This window comes from Bos mutus, unplaced genomic scaffold, assembly GCF_027580195.1.
Source record: "Bos mutus isolate GX-2022 unplaced genomic scaffold, NWIPB_WYAK_1.1 CTG244, whole genome shotgun sequence".
Lineage (NCBI taxonomy): Eukaryota > Metazoa > Chordata > Mammalia > Artiodactyla > Bovidae > Bos > Bos mutus.
Window position 1 is genome coordinate 42,030 of NW_027219750.1, and position 25,740 is coordinate 67,769.

Here is a 25,740-nt window from a genome sequence, read left to right on the forward strand (position 1 = left end):
AGTTTTTGTTTGTCAGGAGAATTATTTATCTTTCATTTCTGAAGGGCGAATTGGTGAACAAGGGATTCTTGGTTGATGGTATTCTCTTTGAGTACAACATACACTTTCTTCTGGCCTAAAAGGTCCTACAGAGAAATCTACTGATGATTTCATCAGTCTTCCCTTGCATATGACTAGCTTTTTTTTTTTCCTTGATGCTTCCTAAATTCTATATTTCTCAATTCTGAGTGCCTGGTTATAATGCTTTTAAATGAAGAGTTCCTTGGGTTGAATCTGTTTGGGGATATTTGGACTTCATGTACTTAGATGCCCACAGCTTTCCACGGATTTGGGAAATTTCATCCATTAACTATTTAAATTAATTTTCTGCCTGCTTTCTCCCTCTTCTCCTTCTGGTATTCCTATAATATGAATACTCCTTCCTTGATAGTGTCCCACAGTTCATGCAGGTTTACTTCTTTTTCATTATACTTACTTTTTTCCCCATCTCTGGATAATATCAAGAGATCTGTCACCAAATTTGAGTATTCTTCCTTCTATTAATTCTTGGTGACTCTACTGTTGAAAGCTCTTCATTAGACTTTAATTCATTGTAATAATTTAAGGGTTAAAATTAGAGATAGCAATTCTATTCTTTAATTCATTGTATTCTTCAGCTCTATAATTTATGTTTAGTTGGTTTTATAAGTCCTTTCTCATTTTTAAACTTTTTATTTGCTCATGCTTTGTTTTTCCTGATTTTATTGAATTGTCTATGTCCTATAAAATGTCACATATCTTCCTTAAAATAATTGCTTTGAATTATTTTCTGGTAACTCATAGATCTCCATTTCTTTGAGGTCTATTACTAGCAAATTGTTTGTCACTTTGGTGATGTTAATTTTCTTTGTTTTTCCACTTTTCTCATTGCTTTTGATGATGTCTTTGTATTAGAGGTAATTGTCACCTTCTCCAGCCTTTCTGAACTCAACTTTTTTGGGGAAAGATTTTCACCTCAAGTTGGCTGTGAGGGTGCTAGGTGAGTGGGATGTAATATCTTTGTTCTCAGGAGTGCATGACTGCATAATTTCTCTGCATCTCCATCAGCATAGATCAACATCTGTGCAGACTGCATGGGTCTTCTGTGACCAAAGCTAGAGAGTTCCCACAGGTAGTGGTAGTGTTGGCTAGGGCCATTGAAGTGCTTGGCAATAAAGGCTTCTGAGGTCCTACTGTTCTCCTCTTTGGCCCATGGAAGTTAACTGTAGCTGAGAAGATACAAATTGGCACTCAGAAAGGCAGTGGAGCCAAAGACCTTAGGTCAGGCTGATGTGGAACAACTGTATCACTTTGTCCCTGAGGTACAACTGTATTGGCTGGGGCAGCAGTAACAGTCTCAAGGGTACAAGCATATATAATTCTCCCATGGAACTGGGGTCTATGTTTGTTGTTTGCTTCAGCAACACTGGGAGTAGGGAGAATGCAGCGGTGGTGCAAGCCCTGATATGACAGAATTCTGCAGTAGCTTAGGACCAGGAGTGCAGTGACATATAGCAGTACAGCCGTGGAATGACGAGTCAAAATTCCAACTCTGGCATCAGGAGAAGTCACAGAGTAGTATCATGGTCCCAGTGATGGCCTATTAAAGCCACATGTCAGGACCCATGAAGTGGACTGTAGAGCAGCAGTGGTGTGTTCCCAGTTGTGGTGGGTCAAAGCACTGACTTGGCACAGTGAGGTAAAGTGTAGGAGCACTGTGGCCCAAACAGTGCTAAAGTGAAGCTGAGATTTAGGACCCAGGAATAAGTTGTAGAACAGCAGCAGCTCAGCCTAAGTAATAACCAGTCAAAGCTACAACTAGGAATATAGAGTCAGGTTCAAGCAATAGCAGCATGACTTTGTTATGGCAAGACCAAGCACTAAGGTAGAAGCTGGGGGCAAAGCAGGCAGCAGCAGCTCTCATCCCATACATGTAGGGCACTGTGGTCACAATCAAGGAAGGTAGGGTGGGTATGGAGGTGATAGGTCCCGAAGGTCAGGTATTCCCACAGCGACTTGTCAAAATAGGAAGACACAGTAGTAAAGACTCTGGACAGCTCTGTCAGCTGGAATCAGTGCTGGTAAAGACTGTAAGTCCTCAGTAGCAAAGACTGCAAATGCCTATGATGGTGAGACTTGCTGGAATTCTGTTTTCCTTTTCCCCATGGGAGGAAATTCCATTGACAGAATCCTTGCTGGTGTCAAGCTACTCTGAACTAGAAGAGATGGTGATCTAGTTAAAAAGCTTTCCCATGCTTTGCTACATGGCCATCCTCAGTTTTTGCATTCTGCAAAGGTTTCTGCTCCATTTTTGTTGTAGTGCAGAACTTATCCAGTGTAATTTAAATTGGTTTCGACTTGTTCATTTATTGTTTTTGTGGGGGGTACAGGTGTTTGGAACTCCTAACCTTCCAACTTATGGATGTCATCTTATCTACTTCAGTGTCAAGGAGACTGCAAACATAAGATCCACTCACATGCTATTGTTACTACAGTAGTCTATACATTTCTCTCTTACATGTTAATAACGTAGTTGACTTGCATGTGCAAAATCATTGACTTTTATATCAGTGATAATACTGACAAAACAATATTAAACACTTTATTATCATGAAATGTTCTACACTTTGACCTTTCAATTGATTTCCACAGCTGCTGACTACTCATAAAATTTAGTTATTTGAAGTGTAGGAGTTAACTTTTAACTTCCTGATTGATTTCTCCTTGGATAAAAGCATGAGCAATACCAAAATGATAGAGTAATTTTTAAATACTGCATATGAGCAAGATGTCTACGAAATCGCTCTCACTTCTGCTGCTACTACTGCTGACTTGCTATTTTAGCTCTGGGACTTGTGGAAAGGTGCTGGTGTGGCCAGTGGAATTTAGGCATTGGATGAATATGAAGGCAGTTCTGGATGAACTAGTCATGAGGGGTCATGAGGTGACTGTTCTAATATCTTCAGTTTCCACTATTACTGATGCCAACAAACCATCTGCTTTTAAGTTTGAGATTTTCCCTGTATCTTTAACTAAAGATGATTTTGAGAATGCTGTCAAGAATTTGATTGAGAAATGGACTTATATGGCAAAAAAATTGTTTTGGACAAATGTTTCATCATTGAGAGAATTGAAAAGTTTACTTTGGGAATTTTCTGGAATGCTTATGAAAATGTGTAAAGAAGTTGTTTCAAAAAAGAAACTTATGACAAAACTACAGGAATCAAGGTTTGATGTCCTTCTTGCAGATGCCGCTGGACCCTGTGGTGAGCTGCTGACTGAGATACTTAGAATACCTTTAGTGTACAGTCTCCGTTTTTCGCCTGGCTATTTGTTTGAAAAATATAGTGGAAAACTTTCATTCCCACCATCCTATGTGCCTGTTATATTTTCAGCATTAAGTGATCACATGACATTCATGGAAAGGGTCAAAAATATGATATATGTACTTTATTTTAACTTCTGGTTCCAAACATTTGATGAGAAGACGTGGAATGAGTTTTACAGTGAAGTACTAGGTAAGTCATCTTTTTGGTTGGTAGCATGAAGTCCTAATTTTCCAAGTGCCTTCGAAGGTGACCACATAAACATAAAGCCACAGGATTTGTCTCTTACAAGGAAATGAGGGAATGAAAATATAAAATGATCCATCAATCCCATAAATATTATGGAAACACTTAAATCATAGGGTAACGTAGAACCTTGTGGCCCCTTACTAGTATAGGACACTCCAGGAAATTGTAAACCACAAATTGAAGCACTTAGGATATCTCCAAACAATTATATACGTAACTCATGAAACTTCATCTTTCAACTTAAAAACGTCACTGGAAACCTCATAAAATATCTTGATAAATGAAGACAAGTAGATTAAGGTATTACAAACACATTTGTAGTGTGAGTATCTAGGTAGCATTTAGAAATTGTTTCTACTTGTGTAGCTCAGTTTCCATATATTATTCATTATATGCATAAAAGTTTCCTGATCATATTTCATTATATCATATCATATTATATGTATACACACACACATATATATTTGTTTTATCAAAGAACATACACTTTCAAACAACTTTTTCTACATTATTTCAAATTTCTTTCCCCATATTATCTAATATATTCATATGGCAATATTCTCATTTGATCTAGTATTTGTTGTTACTTTTGTTTTTGCTTTTCCTTTAAGGTAGACCCACTACATTTTTAGAGACAATTGGAAAAGCTGATATGTGGCTGATTCGAACCTATTGGGATTTTGAATTTCCTCGCCCAGTGCTGCCAAATTTTGAATTTGTTAGAGGCCTCCACTGCAAACCTGCCAAACCCCTACCTAAGGTCACCTACTCCTCTTTGTTGTGCTTTGTTAACTTTTTACTTTCAGTAAGAATAATCTTAAAAATCCTAGAATTTTGATCATAGTAAATCATATAAGGGAAGCTGGATAAAGTGACCTTCCAGTTAGAAACTGATATATTTCCATACCAACACAATACCTGAGTTTCATTATCATTGCAAAATAAAGTGGGATACCTGAGAGACTGTGAAAATATGTCAGTTAAATTAAGGCCTTGATAATTCAAAATAATAGAGATAAAATATTCATTAAAAAATAATTACAAAGGGACAAGCATAGTCCGGAAATAAGTGCTAACATGCAGAGGAAAGGTGTGGACACAGTTTCTGCCACCAGACACTCTATCTAGAAAGACAGAATGAAATCAAGTAATAAAATGTGTTACTATAAGGAAAGATGAAAATGCCAAAGAAACATCCAGCAGGAATCATATAAAATACCTTGGAGGCATTGATAATATGGTGAAATCTAAAAGATGCTCAGGAATAATTGAAGGTAAGGAATATTGACATTTTAGGAATCAGTGAAGTTAAAATGGTTTGGAATGGGTGAATTTAACTGATGTTACCATTATATCCACTACTTGGGCAAGAATCCCTTAAAAGAAATGGATTGGCCATATTGGTCAACAAAAGAGTCTGAAACGCGATATTAAGATGCAACCTCATAAACAAAACAATGATCTCTGTTCGTTTCCAAGGCAAACCATTCAATATCACGCTAATTCAAATCTATACCCCAACCAGTAATGATGAAGAAGCTGAAGTTGAATGGTTCTATGAAGACCTACAAAACCTTTTAGAATTAACAACCACAAAAGATGTCCTTTTCATTATACGGGACTGGAATGCAAAAGTAGGAAGTCAAGAAACACCTGGAGCAACAGGCAGATTTGGCCTTGGAGTACAGAATGAAGCAGGGCAAAGAGAACTCGTTGGTCATAGCAAACACACTCTTCCAACAACACAAGAGAAGACTCTACACATGGACATCACCAGATGGTCAACACCAAAATCAGACTGAGTATATTCTTTGTAGCCAAAGATGAAGAAGCTCTATATAGCCAGCAAAAACAAGACCAGGAGCTGACTATGGCTCAGATCATGAACTCCTTATTGCCGAATTCAGACTTAAATTGAAGAAAGTAGGGAAAACCACTAACCCAGGTATGACCTAAATTTAATCCCTTATGATTATAAAGTGCAAGTGAGAAATAGATTCAAGGGATTAGATCTGATAGACAGAGTGACTAAAAAACTATGATTGGAGGTTCAACATTGTACAGGAGACAGGGATCAAGACCATCCCCAAGAAAAAGAATTGAAAAAAAGCAAAATGACTGTCTGAGGAGGCCTTACAAATAGCTGTGAAAAGAAGAGAAGTGAAAAGCAAAGGAGAAAAGAAAAGATATATCCACTTGAATGCAGAGTTCCAAAGAATAGCAAGAAGAGATAAGAAAGCCTTCCTCAGCAATCAATGCAAAGAAAGAGGAAAACAATAGAATGGGAAAGACTAGAGATCTCTTCAAGAAAATTAGAGATACCAAAGGAACATTTCATGCAAAGATGGGCTCAATAAAGGACAGAAATGGTATAGACCTAACAGAAGCAGAAGATATTAAGAACAGGTGGCAAGTATAGACAACAGAACTATACAAAAAAGATCTGCATGACCCAGATAATCATGATGGTATGATCACTCAACTAGAGCCAAATATCCTGGAATGTGAAGTCAAATGGGCCTTAGGAAGCATCACTACGAACAAAGCTAGTGGAGGTGATGGAATTCCAGTTGAGCTATTTCAAATCCTAAAAGATGATGCTGTGAAAGTGCTGTCCTCAATATGTCAGCAAATTTGGAAAACTCAGCAGTGGCCACAGGACTGGAAACGGTCAGTTTTCATTCCAATCCCAAAGAAAGGCAATGCCAAAGAATGTTCAAACTACCACACAAATACACTCATCTCACACGCTAGTAAAATAATGCTCAAAATTCTCCAAGCCAGGCTTCAACAGTACGTGAACCAAGAACTTCCAGATGTCAAACTAAATTTAGAAAAGGCAGAGGAAACAGATATCAAATTTCTAACTTCAGTTGGATTATTAAAAAAGCAAGAGGGTTCCAGAAAAGAATCTATTTCTGCTTTATTGACTAGGACAAAGCCTTTGACTGTGTGAATCACAATAAAGTGTGGAAAATTCTTAAAAATATGGGAATACCAGACCACCTGACCTGCCGCCTAAGAAATCTATATGCAGGTCAAGAACTGAACATGGAATGGTTAGAACTGGACATGGAATGACAGACTGGTTCCATGGAATCAAGATTGCCTGGAGAACTATCAATAACCTCAGATATGCAGATGACACCACCCGTATGGCAGAAAATGAAGAAGAACTAAAGGGCCTCTTGATAAAAGTGAAAGAGGAGAGTGAAAATGTTGGCTTAAAGCTCACCATTCAGAAAACTAAGATCATGGCATCCGGTCCCATCACTTCATGGCAAATAGATGGGGAAACAGTGGCTGACTTTATTTTTCTGGGCTCCAAAATCACTGCAGATGGTGACTGCATCCATGAAATTAAAAGATGCTTACTCCTTGGAAGAAAAGTTATGACCAATATAAGTAGCATATTAAAAACAAGAGACATTTCTTTGCCTATAAAGATCCATCTAGTCAAAGCTATGGTTTTTCCAGTAGCCATGTATGGATGTGAGAGTTGGACTCTATTGAAAGCTGAGCACCAAATAATTCATGCTTTTGAACTGTGGCGTTGGAGCAGGCTCTTGAGAGTCCCTTGGATCTAAAGGAGGTCCAACCGGTCCATCCTAAAGGAAATCAGCCCTGAATATATATTGGAAGGACTGAAGCTGAAGCTGAAGCTGAAATGCCAATATTTTGTCCACCTGATGCGAAGAACTGACTCATTTGAAAAGACCCTGGTGCTGGGAAAGATTGAAAGTGGGAGGAGAAGGAGATGACAGAGGATAAGATGGTTGGATGGCATCATCAACTCAATGGACATGAGTTTGAGTAAACTCTGGGAGTTGGTAATATACAGTGAGGCCTGGTGTGCTACAGTCCATGGGGTTTCAAAGAAATAAACATGACTGAGCAACTGAATGCTACCTAACTAAACTGAACTGAAGGTAGAGGAAGATACAAAAGAAAAGCATAGTCATGACAGTTACCAAGAAGTCCAAGTTCAGTCTAAACAGGAAGAGGCTGAGTAAAGAGGCAGAAAATGCTGGAGATTTAAGTTGCAGACATATAATTATAAGGAGTTTGGCACATCTAGTAGGACATAAAGGAGAAAATTAAAAGGGTAAAGAAAAGGGAGAGATGGTCACATTAAAAATAAAATCACAGGATATAGTTACCTTGTTGGATTGTAAAGTGGCAAGAGTGGAAAGGGACATCATTTAGCAGGTTGTTGCAAGATATAGGCAGTGATGGAAAAACAGACAAAAATGTCCATAGAGATATAACCACACTATTTTATAATAATAGCACCAACCTCATATTGTACTTGAGGGAAAAATGTGTTAATACATGTGAATTATCCAAAATGTCACTGGCTCATACTCAGTGATCCAGAAGAAATATTATTTTCTTTAATTTGTTACTATCACATACTGTCAATAACCCAATGTGTGTCAGCCACATAGATCTAATTTTTAATTGAAATTGAAATTATTTTCCTAATCATCAAGATTATATTATCCAGCAAACTGTCAGGGAATAGACATCCCATGGAATCTTTTAAAAGCAAATTTTAAAAGTTAACTAAAAAGGTAATAAAAATAATTTAATAAATTCAACAAAATTTACTTAAATAAAGCTTAATTGACATTTAAACTTTTTTTAGTATTAAGAAATTTAAGTTTGCACCGTTTTTGTGTCTCCTGTATAGAGAATATCCTTTAGCATTTGTTGGAGAGCTGGTTTGGTGGTGCTGAATTCTCTCAGCTTTTGCTTGTCTGTAAAGCTTTTGATTTCTCCTTCATATTTGAATGAGATCCTTGCTGGGTACAGTAATCTGGGCTGTAGGTTATTTTCTTTCATCACTTCAAGTGTGTCTTGCCATTCCTTTCTGGCCTGAAGAGTTTCTATTGAAAGATCAGCTGTTATCCCTTATGTGAATCCCTTTGTGTGTTATTTGTTGTTTTTCCTTGCTGCTTTTAATATTTGTTCTTTGTGTTTCATCATTGTTAACTTGATTAATATGTGTCTTGGGGTGTTTCGCCTTGGGTTTATCCTGTTTGGGACTCTCTGGGTTTCTTGGACTTGGGTAATTATTCCCTTCCCCATTTTAGGGAAGTTTTCAACTATTATCTCCTCAAGTATTTTCTCATGGTCTTTCTTTTTGTCTTCTTTTTCTGGGACTCCTATGATTCAAATGTTGGAGCGTTTAATATTGTCCTGGAGGTCTCTGAGATTGTCCTCATTTCTTTTAATTTGTTTTTCTTTTTTCCTCTCTGATTCATTTATTTCTACCATTTATCTTCTACTTCACTAATCCTATCTTCTGCCTCCATTATTCTTCTATTTGTTGCCTCCAGAGTGTTTTTTATCTCATTTATTGCATTATTCATTATATATTCACTCTTTTTTATTTCTTCTAGGTCCTTGTTAAACCTTTCTTGCATTTTCTCAATCCTTGTCTCCAGGCTATTTATCTGTCATTCCATTTTGATTTCAAGATTTTGGATCATTTTCACTATCATTATTCAGAATTCTTTATCAGGTAGATTCCCTGTCTCTTCCTCTTTTGTTTGGTGGGCATTTATCCTGTTCCTTTACCTGCTGGGTATTCCTCTGTCTCTTCATCTTGTTTATATCTCTGAGTTTGGGGTGGCCTTTCTGTATTCTGACAGCTTGTGGAGTTCTCTGTATTATCTTAAAAAACTGGAAATAGAACTGCCGTATAACACAGCAATCCCACTGCTGGGCATACACACCAAGGAAACCATAATTGAAAGAGACACATGTACCCCAATGTTCATCTCAGCACTGTTTATAATAGCCAGGTCATGGAAGCAATCTAGATGTCCATCAGCAGATGAATGGATAAGAAAGCTGTGGTACATATACACAATGGAGTATTACTCAGCCATTAAAAAGAATACGTTTGAATCAGTTCTGATGAGTTGGATGAAACTGGAGCCGATTATACAGAGTGAAATAAACCAGAAAGAAAAACACCAATACAGTATACTAACACATATATATGGAATTTAGAAAGATGGTAACAATAGCCCTGTATGCAAGACAGCAAAAGAGACACAGATGTATAGAACAGTCTTTTGGACTCAGTGGGAGAGGGAGGTGGGGGATGATTTGGGAGAATGGCGTTGAAACATGTATAATATCATATAAGAAATGAATCGCGAGTCCAGGTTTGATGAAGGATACAGGATGCTTGGGGCTGGTGCATTGGGATGACCCAGAAGGATGGTATGGGGAGGGATGTGGGAAGGGGATTCAGGATTGGGAACACGTGTACACCCGTGGCAGATTCATGTTGATGTATGGCAAAACCAATACAATATTGTAAAGTAATAAACCTCTAATTAAAATAAATTTAAATTTAAAATAAAGTAAAATAAAATAAAAAATATTAAAAAAAAAGAAATTTAAGTTTTTGGCAATCAGATGAGCAAGATGAAAAAATTTTGTAAGGATTGAGGCTTCTTACCAGTGCTCTAGATAAAATGAAAAATCTTCTTCAACAATATAAATGTTGCCTTAGTAATTTGCAGCCAAATCCAAACCTTACTTGCTTTCACATCAGCATTTAAACCATTCTTCATTTGAAATCCCAGTGGTTTACATCTTATAGCATAAAAGAGATAACTCCATCTATTATAAGAGAACAGATGTTTTCTGCCTACACTAATCCTCTTGTTCAATTGTTCATTCATGTCTGACTCTTTGCTACCCCACAGACTGCAGCACACCAAGCTTACCTGTCTTTTACCATCTCCTGGAGTTTCCTCAAACTCATGCCATTGAGTAGGTGATGCCATCCAATCATGTCATCCTCTGTCATCCCCTTCTCCTCCTGCATTCAATCTTTCCCAGCATCAGGGTCTTTTCTAATGTGTTGGCTCTTCACATCAGGTGACCAAAGTATTGGAGTTTCAGCTTCAGCATCAGTCCTTCCAAAGAATAGTCAGGGTTGATTGCCTTCAGGATTGACTGGCTTGATCTCCTTGCAGTCCAAGGGACTCTCAAGAGTTTTCTCCAGAACCCTATAGAAAACCTCAGTAAATGTTCCCTTAAGGAATACAGGTCTCAACATCATAGATGCTTAACAGAATGAGCACAGAGAAAATCTACCCTGCATATATAAGAACCATAAAGACTGTACAGATTAAAAAAAAAGAGAGTCCACAATTTCTACCAATTGAATCTAAAACCATCTGTAGTTTCAAAATATAAGGAATTCTATGTATAAAGTAATAAATAGAAAGTAATCTTTAGCCAACTGTTTGTGGTCTCTTTTTAAAAATTAATTAATTTTTGTCTGTCCTAGGTCTTCATTGCTGTGCTGGCTTTCTCTAGTTGCAGAGCATGGGCTTCTCACTGAGGTGGTTTGCAGGCTCTAGACTTGCAGGCTCAGTGGTGTGGTGCTCGTGTTTAGTTGCCCCTGGGGATGCCCTGAGGCATGTGAGATCTTTCCAAACCAGGGATCAAACACACATTCCCTGCATTGCCAGGAGGATTCTTAACCACTGGGCCACCAAGGAAGTCTTGTGATCCCTTAATAGATCATTTTGTCTACTCTTTATTGATGGCAAAATGAAACTGATATCTTTTTCAAGGGTAAAATTCAATATCTGTTTTATTCTCTCTCTCTGTTTTTTAAACTGATTCCAATTTTATTGGAATGTAGCTGATTAACAATGTTGTGATAGCTTCAGGTGGACAGCAAAGGGACTCAGCCATGCACATACATGTCTCCATTTTCCCACAAACTCCCCTCCCATCTAGGCTCCCACATAACATTGAACAGAGTTTGCTATGTTATCATTTAGGTCCTTGCTGGTTATCCATTTTAGATATAGCAGCATGTAATATCTGTTTTGATTGCAAACTGTTTGAATTACCTATAGTAATCTTCCCAGAGTCCAAAGGCTGAGATAAGATAGTGAAAGTTCTGTACTATCTAACCCTATTTTTTAAATTTCAATTTTTTCATTTCAGGAAAGTGATAATTTTAGTAAGAGGGGAGGTTAGGAGAAGAGAAAGAAGAATGAAGGGAAACATTAATAGTAGTATAATCATGATAAATTAGCAATATTTGCTATTATTTTCAAGCTAAAGAAACAAGATTTAATTCCAACTCAATGACTGTGAGGACTTAATTGCATAAGGAAACTGTTTATTCACACCATTAACTTTTCCAGTAATTATTGGATTCTAGAAAATTTCTGCCCTTTTTAAAGAATTAGGATATTTGACAAAATGCATTGAGTCATAAAAATGCTTATAGATTTTTGGTTCATAATATACTTATATGAAACTATACAGAAAAAATAATCAAGATGTCTTAAACAATATTTCAGGCAATAATTCAAAAATGTCTGGAAATACTAGAAATAAAGCAATGGTTAAATAATTTATAAATGCTTACATCATAACATTACAATGATTTCATTAAAGAATGCTTAATTACACTGTCAGCTATGAGGTTTAGTTGGAAAAAAATAAATATAATAAGATCACAATTTTCTTCTAGGATAAAAAACAATATAAGCTGGAATTACAATTTTCAAAATATATATATATAATGCATATTCAATGATAGAAGTAGAATAAAGATTAGAATGAAAACACAAATTTTAGCATAATGTCCTCTATGTTTATCCAGGTTGTCAAAAATGGCAGGATTTCCTTCTTTCTCACTAGTGAATAACATTATATTCTGAGTGTGTGTATTGTTCGTGTGTTTGTGTATATATTTATCACATCATTTTTATTGATTCATCCATTGATGGGCACTTAAGTTGTTCCCTTGATTATTGTGAATATTGTTGCACTAAACATGGGAGTGCATGTATTTCATCTACCTTATTTTTATTTCCATTGGTTATATACACAGAAGTAGAACTGCTGGATCATACAGTAGATCTATTTTTAATTTTTTGAGGAAATTTCATTTTGTTTTTGATAAAGATGGAACCAATTTACATTCCCATTGCCAGTGTAAAAACATTCACTTTTATTCACATTCTCATTCACCAATTTTTTTCTTGGTGGTGGATTTTCTAATTTTGATTTGCATTTCTCTGATAATTATTGATATTGATATTGATAACTGACCATTTGGATGTCTTTTTTGAAAAATGTCTGTTTTGTTTATCTGCCTATTCTTTAATTGATTTTTTGTTGCTATTTTATTTTGTGAGTGCTATATATATTTTGGACCTTAGTTCCTCACTCAGTGTGTAATTGTGAAATTTTTCTCCCATTCTGTAGTTTGTGTTTTCATTTTGTTGATTGTTTCTTTTGTTGTGCAGAAGCTTTTAAGTTTGATGCAGTCCCACTTGTTGATTTTTTTTTATGTCATATTCAAAAACAATCACTTTCAAGACTACTGTTAAGGAAGATCATCTCTACATTTTCTTTAAAAGTATTATGGTATCTGGTGTTATGCTTAAGTCTTTGATAAATCTGAGGTAATATTTTGAGGGTGTGAGATAGGGGTCTCATTTCATTTTTTTGCCTATGTTTATTCAGGTTTTTCAAAAGTAAAAGAAGTGATTATCTTTTCCCTGTTGGGTATTCTTGGCTCTTTTGTTGAATTTTAGTTCACTATATATGCAGGGATTTTTTCTAGACCCTGTATTATGCTTCATTGGTATGTGTGCATTTATAGGCCAGTACCATATTGCTTTAAATGCTATCCTTTGTACTTTAGCAAAGTAGATGGGCTTCCCGTGTGGCTCAGCTGGTGAAGAATCTGCCTTCAATGCTAGAGACCTGGGTTCAATCCCTGGGTTGGAAAGATCCCTGGAGAAGGAAATGGCAAGCCACTCCAGTATTCTTGCCTGGAAAATCCCATGGATGCAAGAACCTGGCAGGCTATAGTCCATGGGGTCACAACAGTCAGACAGGACTGAGCAACTTCAATTTTGTACTATAATTTGACATTTGGAGGTGTGATGCCTTTGGCTTTGGGTAGCATGGATATTTTAACAATATAAATATCCTGATCCATGAACATAGGATATCTTTCCATTTATTTATGTTTTCTTCTATTTCTTTCAACAAAATCTTGGAGTTACCACTGTAAAGATCTTATACTTTACTGGTTATATTTCTAGTTATTTTCTTATTTTTGGTCCTATTGTAAATGGGGTAGCTTTTCCATTAATAGTACATACAAATGTAACTGATTTCTCTATATTGATTTTATATCCTACAACTTTACTGAATTAGCTGATTAGATCAATTTTGTGGTTAAATCTATTTTTTCTGTGCTAAAATCTATGCCATCTGCAAAAAAAATGACAATTTTACTTCTTTCTTTCTGTTTGCATTCATGTGTGCTGATACACAGTTTTGTCTGACTTTGCAACCCTCTGGACTGTAGGCCAACCAGCCTTCTCTGTTCATGGAATTTTCTAGGCAAGAGTACTGGTATGCATTGCCATTTCCACTTCCAGGGAATCTTCCTGACCCAGGGATGAACCGTGTTTCCTGCATCTACTGCATTGGCAGGAAGATTCTTTACCACTGAGAAGCCCTCCTTTCTGATTAAGAAGCATTTTATTCTTTGTTTTGCCTAGTTATTCTAACTAGGATTTCTAGTACTATGTTGAATCAATGTAAGAGTGGCATCCTTTTCTTGTTCCTGGTCTTAGCAAAAAAGCTTTCAAGTTTTCATTGTTGAGGATAACATTAGCTTTGCTGCTTTGTGTTGCATATATCCAATATATATATATATATATAGCCCACAGGCTCCAAAGTCTTTCTCCAGGCAAGAACACTGGAGTGGTATGCCATTTCCTTCCAATACCTGAAAAAAATGAGGGTTTCTACTCATGAAAGAATGTTGTATCTTTTCAAATGCTTTTGGCATTTTCATGCAAAAGAACTGGAGTGGGTTGAAATGCCTTCTCTGATGTTATTTTATATTTCATTCTATTTAAAAAATGGTTTGTATAAATTAAAGAATCTATATTATTTTCAAATTTTTTTTTTTTATATAATCTGTTAAAATAAAATTATTATATATTTTTTCTATTATTGCAATATATATCAAATATTTTCTAAAAATATGTGAATTTGAAACTAAGACAAATTTCCATTGTGATGGTAGATAATTTAAATAATTCTAATTTTCTAGTTTTAATTTTAGTGATAATCTTTGCATATACATTCAGTCTGGATATTCGCCTGTAGTTTTTTTTCTTATTTTCATAAAATTTAGTATCAGGAAATTAGAATGAGTTTAATACATTCCTCCAATTAAATTTTGTGAAAAAAGAATTTATTATAATAATAACATTAATTTTCTTTAAATAGTCATATGATTTATCAGTGAACACATCTGGTTATGAGTTTTGTGTGCTAGGAGATTTTTGATTTCTGATTCAATATCTTTACTCATTATGACAGTTCAGATTTTCTATTTCTTCCTGATTCAGTCTTGGTTATTTAGATTGTGTGTTTCTAGGAAGCTGTCTATTCTTCTCCAATGTGTAGTTTGTTATCATGTAATTCATCATAGTTGTTTGTTATGAGCCTACAAATTTTTGTCATATCATTACCTAATGTCACTATTTCATTTTCATGTTAAAGTTTAGTTTTCTTAGTAAATACAGTCTGATATCATCAGTTTTATTTATATTTTGAAAAAAAAAAAAAAACAACAATGATATCAGTCTGACCCAGAATCTAAAAATGCCAAACTTGTTTTTTTTAATATAAAGATTTTCTAAAGGAAAATAGAATTTTGAGAAATTTAAAAGTACAAGTTTTTGAAAAAAAATAAGTCCTAGAGATATAAACTACAGAACAGTGAATATACACAACAGTATAATATTATAATCATATTTTCTCAGGGACTAAAAGAATAATAATTTAAAACACAAAAAGTAATGATAATTACTAGACATAATAGAGTTTCAATGAATAATAAAATGGCAATCACATTATAAAATATAACATTTTTTTAATGGTTATAGTTCTGAAATATATAATTTTTCTTAATAAGAATATTTCAATTTTTTAAAAAATGAATTTGAAAGTTAAGAATCATAAGACAGTTTAGTAAATCTATTCTTATTTTAAGTTACAGGATTTTTTTTTTTTTTAATAAGACAGTATTATTTTGATAAAAGTTATCTGGAGTGAGACTTCTGAGGACATATTTAATTAATTTGTGAAAAGAGAATATATTATAATAATAACAAACAGATGCATTTTTCAGAGTATAGATGAAGCACCATTGGGTAGCAAGTCATTGAGAGGAAACACTGAAGACAAGTAACTTTAAATCCTGCTATAGGTCACTAGAATGCATACATTACCTGGATGCACTATGTGAGACATAGGAAAATTTAGTGACCTTACCACTGTGACTGATATCATTAGGGTCAAATTAAATTCTGAAAAATTGTGCTAAACAATATGTAGTCTGCAGTATTAAAGTCTGAACATTTTTTTTGTTTCTTTTTTCTGTTAAAAATAGTTTTGAAAAAAAATTTATGCCAAAAATTAAGATCAGAAAGTATATATTCTATGATAGAGGTGTTCAGTCATTATCTCAAGAGAGAAAAGAATAGTGAATTTAGAACAGAAGAAAGAAATAAGAAAAGTTGAGTGCATGGATTACATCAGATATCCAGGAAAATTTTGCTCATTTATATTTTTTGTAGTAGAGTATATTGAGAAATGTGGAATTTCTCTGTTAATAGTAGAATAAAATGCAACAATTTTAAAAAATGAAGTGGAGTCAAGAATCACAAGACAAAATAATTCAGAAACAGTTGCAGGAAAATACGGATTCACTAGGAGCTGGCATAAACAAATTTGAGTCACTGAACTGATTTTCTGAGTGCTTTATTTAGTTTGAAGTGAACTTAAAAAATGACCAGAATAAACTGCAAAATTTAAAATATTTCTCCCAGAATGTCCTGGGGGACTAAATAAATGACTTATTAGATCTCACAGTGGTAAAGAATTAGCACATTCTATTGACATCAATTATACAATATTAGTTCATGACAAAGGATGTCATATATAAACAAACCCAGTAATATGGTAACTCAAAAATGTAACTGCTCCAGCATTGCTATTGTTGTTCAACAGTAAATCTTGTCACCACTTTTTATTCTCATATCTCTGGGTTATTTAAAAGTCATATACACAAACAGAATTTCAAACTAGATCAGACTCTTCAATATCAGTAATTAGTAATTTAGCGAGACAGAGTTGGGGAAATTATGACAAAGTTTCATGTAAGAAAATGAGAGAATGACAGACATAAACAAATTTGAATCATGGATTTTTCTTAGTGCTCACAGTAAGGAAAATGAAATCATAATGAATAAACTAAAATTTAAAATAATTCTTCAGAAAGTCTGTCTGAAATAAATAAATGATTTAGTAAATCTATAGTAATAAAGAATTAGAGGTGAAATGAACCCTGCACTGTAAATTTCCAAGAATCGATTAGTAATTAATAACATAACTGATGAAGAGTCTCTCTATAATATTGTTTCACAGTATCTCCTTGTCACCACTGTGTATTGGCTCTATCTCATTTCCCGCTTATACACAAACACGTTTGTACAAATACACATAATAGAAGAAATTGATCTCATCTCATCCATTTCCTTCCCAAGGACTTCAGGGATGTCATCTGTTAAAAAAGACAGGTATTACTAAAAACAGTAGGGGCTTCCATGGTAGCTCAGATGGCAAAGGACCTGCCTAAACAATGGGGAGACCAGGTTTGATCCCTGGGTAGGAAAGATGCCCTGGAGAAGTAAATGACAAACCACTCTGGTATTCTTGCCTGGAGAACTCCATGGACAGAGGAGCCTGGTAGGCTACAGTCCATGGGGTCTCAAAGAGTCAAACAGGCCTGAGCAACTAACACTTTCACCTTCAGAAACAGTATGGAGTTTCCTCAAAATTTTCTAAAATAAAATTTTTGGTGTTTAATATTGAAAACACAACTGACCAAAGTCAAAGATGTGAAGTTAGCATGTTCAAGAATCAAGAAGGCAGGAAGGAAATCACTTTATATACTAACTATATAGTATGTGGTAAGAATAATACACACTTTTAATTTAAAACCTGTCAATACAGGTTACTCTTTCTATTCAGTTGCTATATTGTGTTTGACTCTTTGCCACCCCATGGAGCACAGCATGCCAGGCTTCCCTGTCCTTCACTATCTCCTGGAGCTTGCTCAAATTCATGTCCATTGAGTCAATGATGTTATCCAACCAGCTCATCCTCTGTCATTCCTTCCCCCACCCTCAATCTTTCCCGGCATCAGGGTCATTTCCATTGAATTAACTCTTCACATCAGCTGGCCAAAGTTTTGGCCAAAGCATCAGACCTTCCAATGAATATTCAGGATTGATATCCTTTAGGATTGACTGGTTTGATCTCCTTGCCATCCAGGGAACTCTCAACAGTCTTTTCCAGCACCACAGTTTAAAGAATCAGTTCTTTGGTGCTCAGCCTTCTTGATAATGCAACTCTCTCATCAATACATGACTACTGGAAAACCATATTTTTAGTGTATGGACCTTTGTTAGCAAAATGATGTCTTGGCTTTTGAATACTGTCTAAGTTGGTCACAGCTTTCCTTCCAAGCATCTTTTAATTTCATAGCTACAGTAACTGTTCACAGTGATTTTGGAGCCTCCCAAAATAAAGTCTCTCACTGTTTCCATTGTTTCCTCATCTATTTGCCATGAAGTGATGGGACCAAATACCCTGATCTTAGTTTTCTGAATGCTGCATTTTAAGCCAGTGTTTTCCCTCTCCTCTTTCACTCTCAAGAGGCTCTTTAGCTCCTCTTCACTTTCTGTAACTAGGGTGGTGTCATCTGCATATCTAAGTTTGTTGATATTTCTCCCAATATCAATCGATTATGACACATCCAGCTTATGTTTCATCCAGCCTATCATTTTGCATGGTATACTCTGTCTATTACTTAAATAAGCAGAGTGACTAGATACAGTCTTGAGTTAGTCTTTTCCCAATTTTGAACCAGTTCGTTGTTCCATGTCCAGTTCTAACTGTTGCTTCTTTTCCTGCATACAGGTTTCTCAGAATGCAGGTAAGGCAGTATACCCATCTCTTTAAGAATTTTCCACAGTATGTTGTCATCCACACAGTCAAAGGCTTTAGCATGGTCAATAAAGCAGAAGTAGATGTTTTACTGGAATTCCTTTGTTTTTCCTACAATCCAACAGATGTTGGCAATTTGATCTCTGGTTTCTCTGCCTTTTCTAATCCAGCCTGTACACCTGGGAGTTCTCATTTCACATGCTGTTGAAGCCTAGCACCGATACATATGATTTGACAACTCCTCTTCTGGTTATATATCAAAATAATTGAAATGAAGATCCCAATGAGATATTTTCACACCATATTCATGAAAGCAGTATTTATAAAAGCCAAGAGGTTGAAGAAACTGAATGTCCATAAACAGAATAAATAAAATTTTGTAGATACAAAAAGATGGAGTATTACTTAGTCTTTAAAGGAAAATTTGAACACATGTCACAACATGAATGAATCTTATGCTAAGTTAATTAAACCAGAGGTGAAAAGACAGACTGTACAATCCAACTTGAAAAAAGTATCTAGACTAATCTGTTGCAAACATAGAGTAGAATAATGGTTCCCAGGGACTGAGGAAAGATGAAAATGGAGTTTCTTAATGGGTACAAATTTCCATTTTGCCAGATGAAAAAGTTCTGGAGATTGGTGCACAATGTGAATATAATTAACATTACTGAACCATACACATAGGAATGATTAAGATGGTAAAATTTTATGTTGTATTAATTTTACCATGATATTAAAAAAAAAAAAAAAGTGACTAATGATTTCTAGACTATATCTGATTTTGTCTCTTTAGTTTTTTTTTTTTTTTTTTTTGGCAAACTTTTCAATACTGTTTGCTATGCTGTTGTTGCTCATTTGTGATGAAGTAAATTCTTTTTCACAGGAAATGGAAGAGTTTGTTCAGAGCTCTGGAGAAAATGGTATTGTGGTGTTTACTTTGGGGTCAATGATCAGTAACATAACAGAAGAAAAAGTCAGTGTAATTGCATCAGCTCTTGCCCAGATTCCACAAAAAGTACGTAAAGTAACTTAATAGTGGATGAGTACTTAAGGAAACTATTAAGTTCTGTAAAAAACCTGATTACAGATATATTATGCAAGAAGGACAAACTATTAAGATATCTCCAAATTATCTGATTATATATATAGAGAGAGAGAGAGACAAAATATATATGGTAGATGGTAGAACAGTACATAGAATGTCTTCAACTGACATTAAATTTGGATTAACACTGTAATCACAAAGAAAAATATTTAAGAGATGCAGTATGAATTTTGGTATTGTAATGGTAGTGTGGACAGGAAAAGAAATCACTAAATTATGTCTTGTTATTTGCCCATTTTCCTGAAGGACTCCTGAAGACACGACACACAGATGTTCTCAGGAGTTGAATTTTCATGGTATATGTAGCCTCTCAATAATATTAAGCAATATTGATAAAAGTTTGGAGTGATTCTTGCAGTTTGTGCTTGCCAGGAATTCCTGGTCCCTTTTACATTCCCTAAGTTTTGGAACAGATCTAATCAGTTTGCTTTCTAGGTTGCTAGTCAGAGAAAGGTTGGCTTCTCTTAATTGTTTATGCTAATTTTTTGCTGAAAAACTAAGTTACTTTACATTCACAGAGCAAATAAAAGTTAAACACTAATAAATTATAATCTATTATGAGAATTGCTTGGAATTACAAAACTGGTCCTTACTTTGCTACGATACCCAGAGACCATATTAATCAATGCTGTTGGTGCTTTCTGCTTCATTGTTGAAGCATTCAGGGTCAGTTGAATAACTTTAGTGTCACAGTTTTGAAACTTTTTCAACAGCCTTGTTGTCCCTTACAAATTACCAACTGACTCTTTTTTTCTAAAGGTAAAACATTTCCAAGCCTAGTATGATAATAGTGTTAATAATCTGGTGGTGGTGGTTTAGTCAATGTCGTGTCCGACTCTTTTGATCCCATGGATTGTATCCTCCAGGCTCCTTCTGTCCATGGGATTCTTCAGGTGGGATTATTGGAGTCAGTTGCCATTTCTTTCTCCAATAATCTGGATTTATGTAAAAAAAAATTCCAGTTCATTCTTTTTGGAAGTAGTATTTAACAATTTGTAATCTAAATGAAATTATATTTTCTAGACAGCCCTAATTAACTTATTATTAATAAACTATAAATAAGCAGAGCATTTCTCTTAATTTGCTGATTGCATACATTTTGTTCTTTGCAATCAAAAATTGTAAAATTCTAATAAAATAAATTATATTAACATTTGGATATAAGTAAGCACTTATAACAGTTAAAAACAAATTGGTGAATAAATTTGAAAATGAGATTTAGAATACAAACTAAAACAAAAATATGTGATTTATTAGTAATTTGCCATAGTCTTTCTGCACTAGAAATAAGAAGAAAATCTAAAAATTTCTTAAATATTTGAATTTGTCATTGAAAACCTATTTGTCTATGTCATCATATGTGACATGTCATGATAGCATTCCATCTCAGAATGAACCTAAAAATGAGCACATCAACTGTGGGTGTTGTAATTCAGTAGTATATTAGTAGTTATTATCAATTAAGGCCTTATGTTCTGATTTATTTATCTGTTATACAGAGGCATTTAAATTTTATTTGCTTAAAATTTTAACACTATGACTTTGAGGTTTAATTCATGGAATAAGGTATTTCCTTTACCTTAACAGGTTCTATGGAGATATGATGGCAAGAAACCAGATACCCTAGGGCCCAATACCCGTCTGTTTAAGTGGATCCCCCAAAATGACCTTCTTGGTAAGACTTGGCAGAAAAATATTGAAAACATGAGTAACAGGTGAGCAGAGTGATACTACTTCAATAGAAACAAACATCCAACATTTATTATTCAAAAACTGCTTTGAGTTTAAGTAAGACAACTTTACTCCTTCATTGCTATTTTTAGCCACAGAGGAAAAAACAAATGAGAAAATTTAACAGCATTGTGTTATACATGGTCACATCCTTTACATCCAGAAGCAAAATATGTTTACTTTGGCTATAATTACTTTTCACTGTGAAATTTTAAGTAACTCTGTGCACTGTTCTGTCTCTGAATTCTCCCCTTACACCTATCTTTTCCATTCCTTCAGTTCAGTTCAGTTCAGTCACTCAGTCATGTCCTGACTCTGCCACCCCATGAACCGCAGCATGCCAGGCCTCCCTGTCCATCACCAACTCCTGGAGTTTACCCAAACTCATGTCCATTGAGTTGGTGATGCCATCCAACCATCTCATCCTCTGTGGTCCCCTTCTCCTCCTGCCCACAATCTTTCCCAGCATCAGGGTCTTTTCCAATGAAGCAGCTCATCACATCAGGTGGCCAAAGTATTGGAGTTTCAGCTTCAGCATCAGTTCTTCCAATGAACACTCAGGACTGATGTTTAGGATGGACTGGTTGGATCCCCTCACTGTCCAAAGGACACCAAAGCGTCTTCTCCAAAACCACAGTTCAAAAGAATCAAGTCTTCTATGCTCAGCTTTCTTATAGTCCAACTCTCACATCCATACATGACTACTGGAAAAACCATAGTATTGACTAAACAGACCTTTGTTGACAAAGTAATGTCCCTGCTTTTTAACATGCTACCTAGGTTGGTCATAACTTTCCTTCCACGGAGTAAGTGTCTTTTAATTTCATGGCTGCAATCACCATCTGCAGTGATTTTGGAGCCCCCCAAAATAAAGTCTGACACTGTTTCCACTGTTTCCCCATCTATTTCCCATGAAGTGATGGGACCAGATGTCATGATCTTACTTTCCTGAATGTTGAGCTTTAAGCCATCTTTTTCACTTTCATCAAGAGACTCTTTAATTCTTCTTCACTTTCTGCCATAAGGGTGGTGTCATCTGCATATATGAGGTATTTGGTATTTCTCTCGGCAATCTTAATTCCAACTTGTGCTTCATCCAGCCCAGTGTTTCTCATGATATACTCTACATATAAGTTAAATAAGCAGGGTGACAATATACAGCCTTGATGTACTCCTTTTCCTATTTGGAACCAGTCTGTTGTTCCATATCCAGTTTTAAATGTTCCTTCCTGACCTGCATACAGGTTTCTCAAGAGGCATATCAGGTGGTCTGGTATTCCCATCTCTTTCAGAATTTTCCACAGTTTATTGTGATCCACACAGTCCAAGGCTATGGCATAGTCAATAAAGCAGAAATAGATGTTTTTCTGGAATTCTCTTGCTTTTTCGATGATCCAGCAGATGTTGGCAATTTGATCTCTGGTTTTCTGCCTTTTCTAAAACCAGTTTTAATAATCTGGAAGTTCACAGTTCACGCATTGCTGAAGCCTGCCTTGGAGAATTTTGAGCACTCCTTGGGGATATTTTAAATGATACTTAAAAATAAGAGTTCTTCTTTTTATTACCTGTGACATTCCATTTTCTATCATAAAACATCCATATCTTTTATATCAAGTGGTCACACATTTCAAGATAAATTGTAGCTTTTCCTTCCTCTGGTTCCACTGCCACTACCATTTACCCTTCTTGTTGCCTTGACACACTTCCTATCAGACTAAATGGCTTCATTATTGTTTTAGAGATTATATTTCTGACATGCCCTCCCTGTTTTTGTTGCAAAAATGTTTTCTTTTACCCAGAATTCCCTTTCAGGTTTTTCACCTACCAATCTTGGATTCATTTGTGAAGTTCAAGTGACATCTCTCCTTATGAAGTCTTCACTTACCTCTCCAGCAGACTTAGGGATTTTTTAGCAGTTTGAAGCAATTTAAATACAGTTTCATATGTTATCTAAAAGACACTGCTTATTTCAGTTGCTTTATAATGCTCATTTCTCATTTTATTTTTAAGACTTTTAATTAATAATTTTACTGAAATTCCACTCAATTCTAGGTCACCCAAAAACCAAAGCCTTTATAACTCATGGTGGTACCAATGGCATTTATGAGGCCATCTACCATGGGATCCCTATGGTGGGCCTTCCTTTGTTTGCTGATCAACCTGATAACATTGCCTGAGTGAAAGCCAAGGGAGCAGCTGTCAGAGTGGACTTGGAAACAATGTCATCAAGAGATCTGCTCAATGCACTGAAGGAAGTCATTAACAATCCTGCATGAGTATATTTGTTTCACTACATTTGGTGATAACAAATACAACAATTGCCCCACAAGCTAGGTCATTTTATAAATTGATGTTTCTTTGCTTTTCCTTTAGCTACAAAGAGAAGGCTATGTGGTTATCCACCATTCAACACAATCAGCCTATAAAGCCCCTGGACCGAGCAGTCTTCTGGATTGAGTTTGTCATGCGCCACAAAGGAGCCAAGCACCTGAGGCCAGCCACCCACAACCTCACCTGGTTCCAGTACCACTCTCTGGATGTGATTGGGTTCCTGCTGGCCTGTGTGGCAACTGTTGTATTTGTCACCACAAAATGCTTTTTCTTTTGTTACCGCAAGTTTGCTAAAACAGGAAAGAAGCAAAAAAGGGAGTAGCTAAAGGCCTTATGCCCCTAGATGGAACTCCTCCAGTTTATTCCAGCACAAAAGAGTTATGATGAGCTTCCCCTGTGACAAAACAACAATTCACAATTTAGCATCTCAGGTCAAAATTGTTTTCAAGAGATTTTATACCTGTTTACAAATTAGAAATAAGTCGTGCCAAGAATAAAACTGGTGAAATCTTCAGTGAGAATAAAGCTATAAGGTATATATTGAAATTTATTATTTTAATTCAAAAGCTATACTGAAAGATTGAATTTAACTGTTTCACAGGTTGTGCATAGCTACAAGAATAACAAGTCTATTCATAGTATCCATATTATTTTGTAGATATTCAGAATTTTTACTCTATTTTGGTGCAAAATTTTATAGTTTTATCTTGCTATAGAAGCTATTCAATAATTGGAATTGTATCAAAACATGCACCCCTTCGTTTTATGTTTGAGTCCAGTAACACTTGGATTTTACTATCCGTCCAGCCTCAGCATCACTTTTTACCTAAAGCCATGGCAAGTCATTTGCCTTCATCCATTTTAGCTCATTTAACAGTGGAATATTTATGGAATTAGGAATATAGCAACTGCTACCTGCTTCATATTATACAACTGAGATATTTCTGAAAATTTTTGATTCCATGACCTAATTCTCTATTTTTCATCATCTTTAAAATTAGTCACATTATTGGGAATTTAAATTGGTACAACCACTGTGGAGAATCTTATGAAATTTCCTTAAAAATCTAAAATTAAAGCTACCATATGACCCTGCAGTCTACTCCTTAGCATGTATCCAGAGGAAAGCATGATCCAAAAGGATACATGCACTATCATTGTAGCACTGTTTACAATAGCTGAGACATGAAAGCAGATTAAAAGCCCATTGAAAGAGGAATGGATAAAGATGAGGCACATATATACAATGGAATATTACTCAGCCATTAAAAATAATAAAATAATACCATTTACAGCAACATGGATGAACCTAGAGATTGTCATACTCAGTGAAATAAGTCAGACAGAGAAGAAGAAATATCATATGGCAGCCATTATATGTGGAATCTTAAAAGAAATGTTACAAATGAACTTGCAAAACAAACATACTCACAGACTTTGAAAATGAACTTATGATTGTCAAGGGGACAGCTGTGTGGGAGGTATAGTTAGGGAGTTTGGGCCTGACATGTACACACTGCTATATTAAAATGGATAACCAAGAAGGACCTACTGTATAGCATATGGAACTCTGATTAATGTTATGTGGCAGCCTGGATAGTAGGAGTATTTGAGGGGAAAATGAGTGCATGTATATGTACGGCTGAATCCCCTCACTGGTCACCTAAAACTACTACAATATTGTCAATCATCTATCCCAATACAAAGTAAAAAGTTTAAAAAAAAATAGTCACCTGGTTGCTTTCATTACCATATTCAGCCCTTGATAAGGTGTATAAGGTCTCAGTTGCATATAAAATATATGTATATAACCTGTACTCTAAAGGGACTTATGAAATTTTCATTTTTTCCAAATGTCCCTGCATGTATCTG

General features: G+C 35.3%; 1 pseudogene; it reads left to right on the plus strand.

The window, feature by feature from the left end:
• Positions 1-2,797: 2,797 nt before the first annotated feature.
• On the plus strand, positions 2,798-24,190 carry LOC102284043 (UDP-glucuronosyltransferase 2B4-like; annotated as a pseudogene).
• Positions 24,191-25,740: the final 1,550 nt, after the last annotated feature.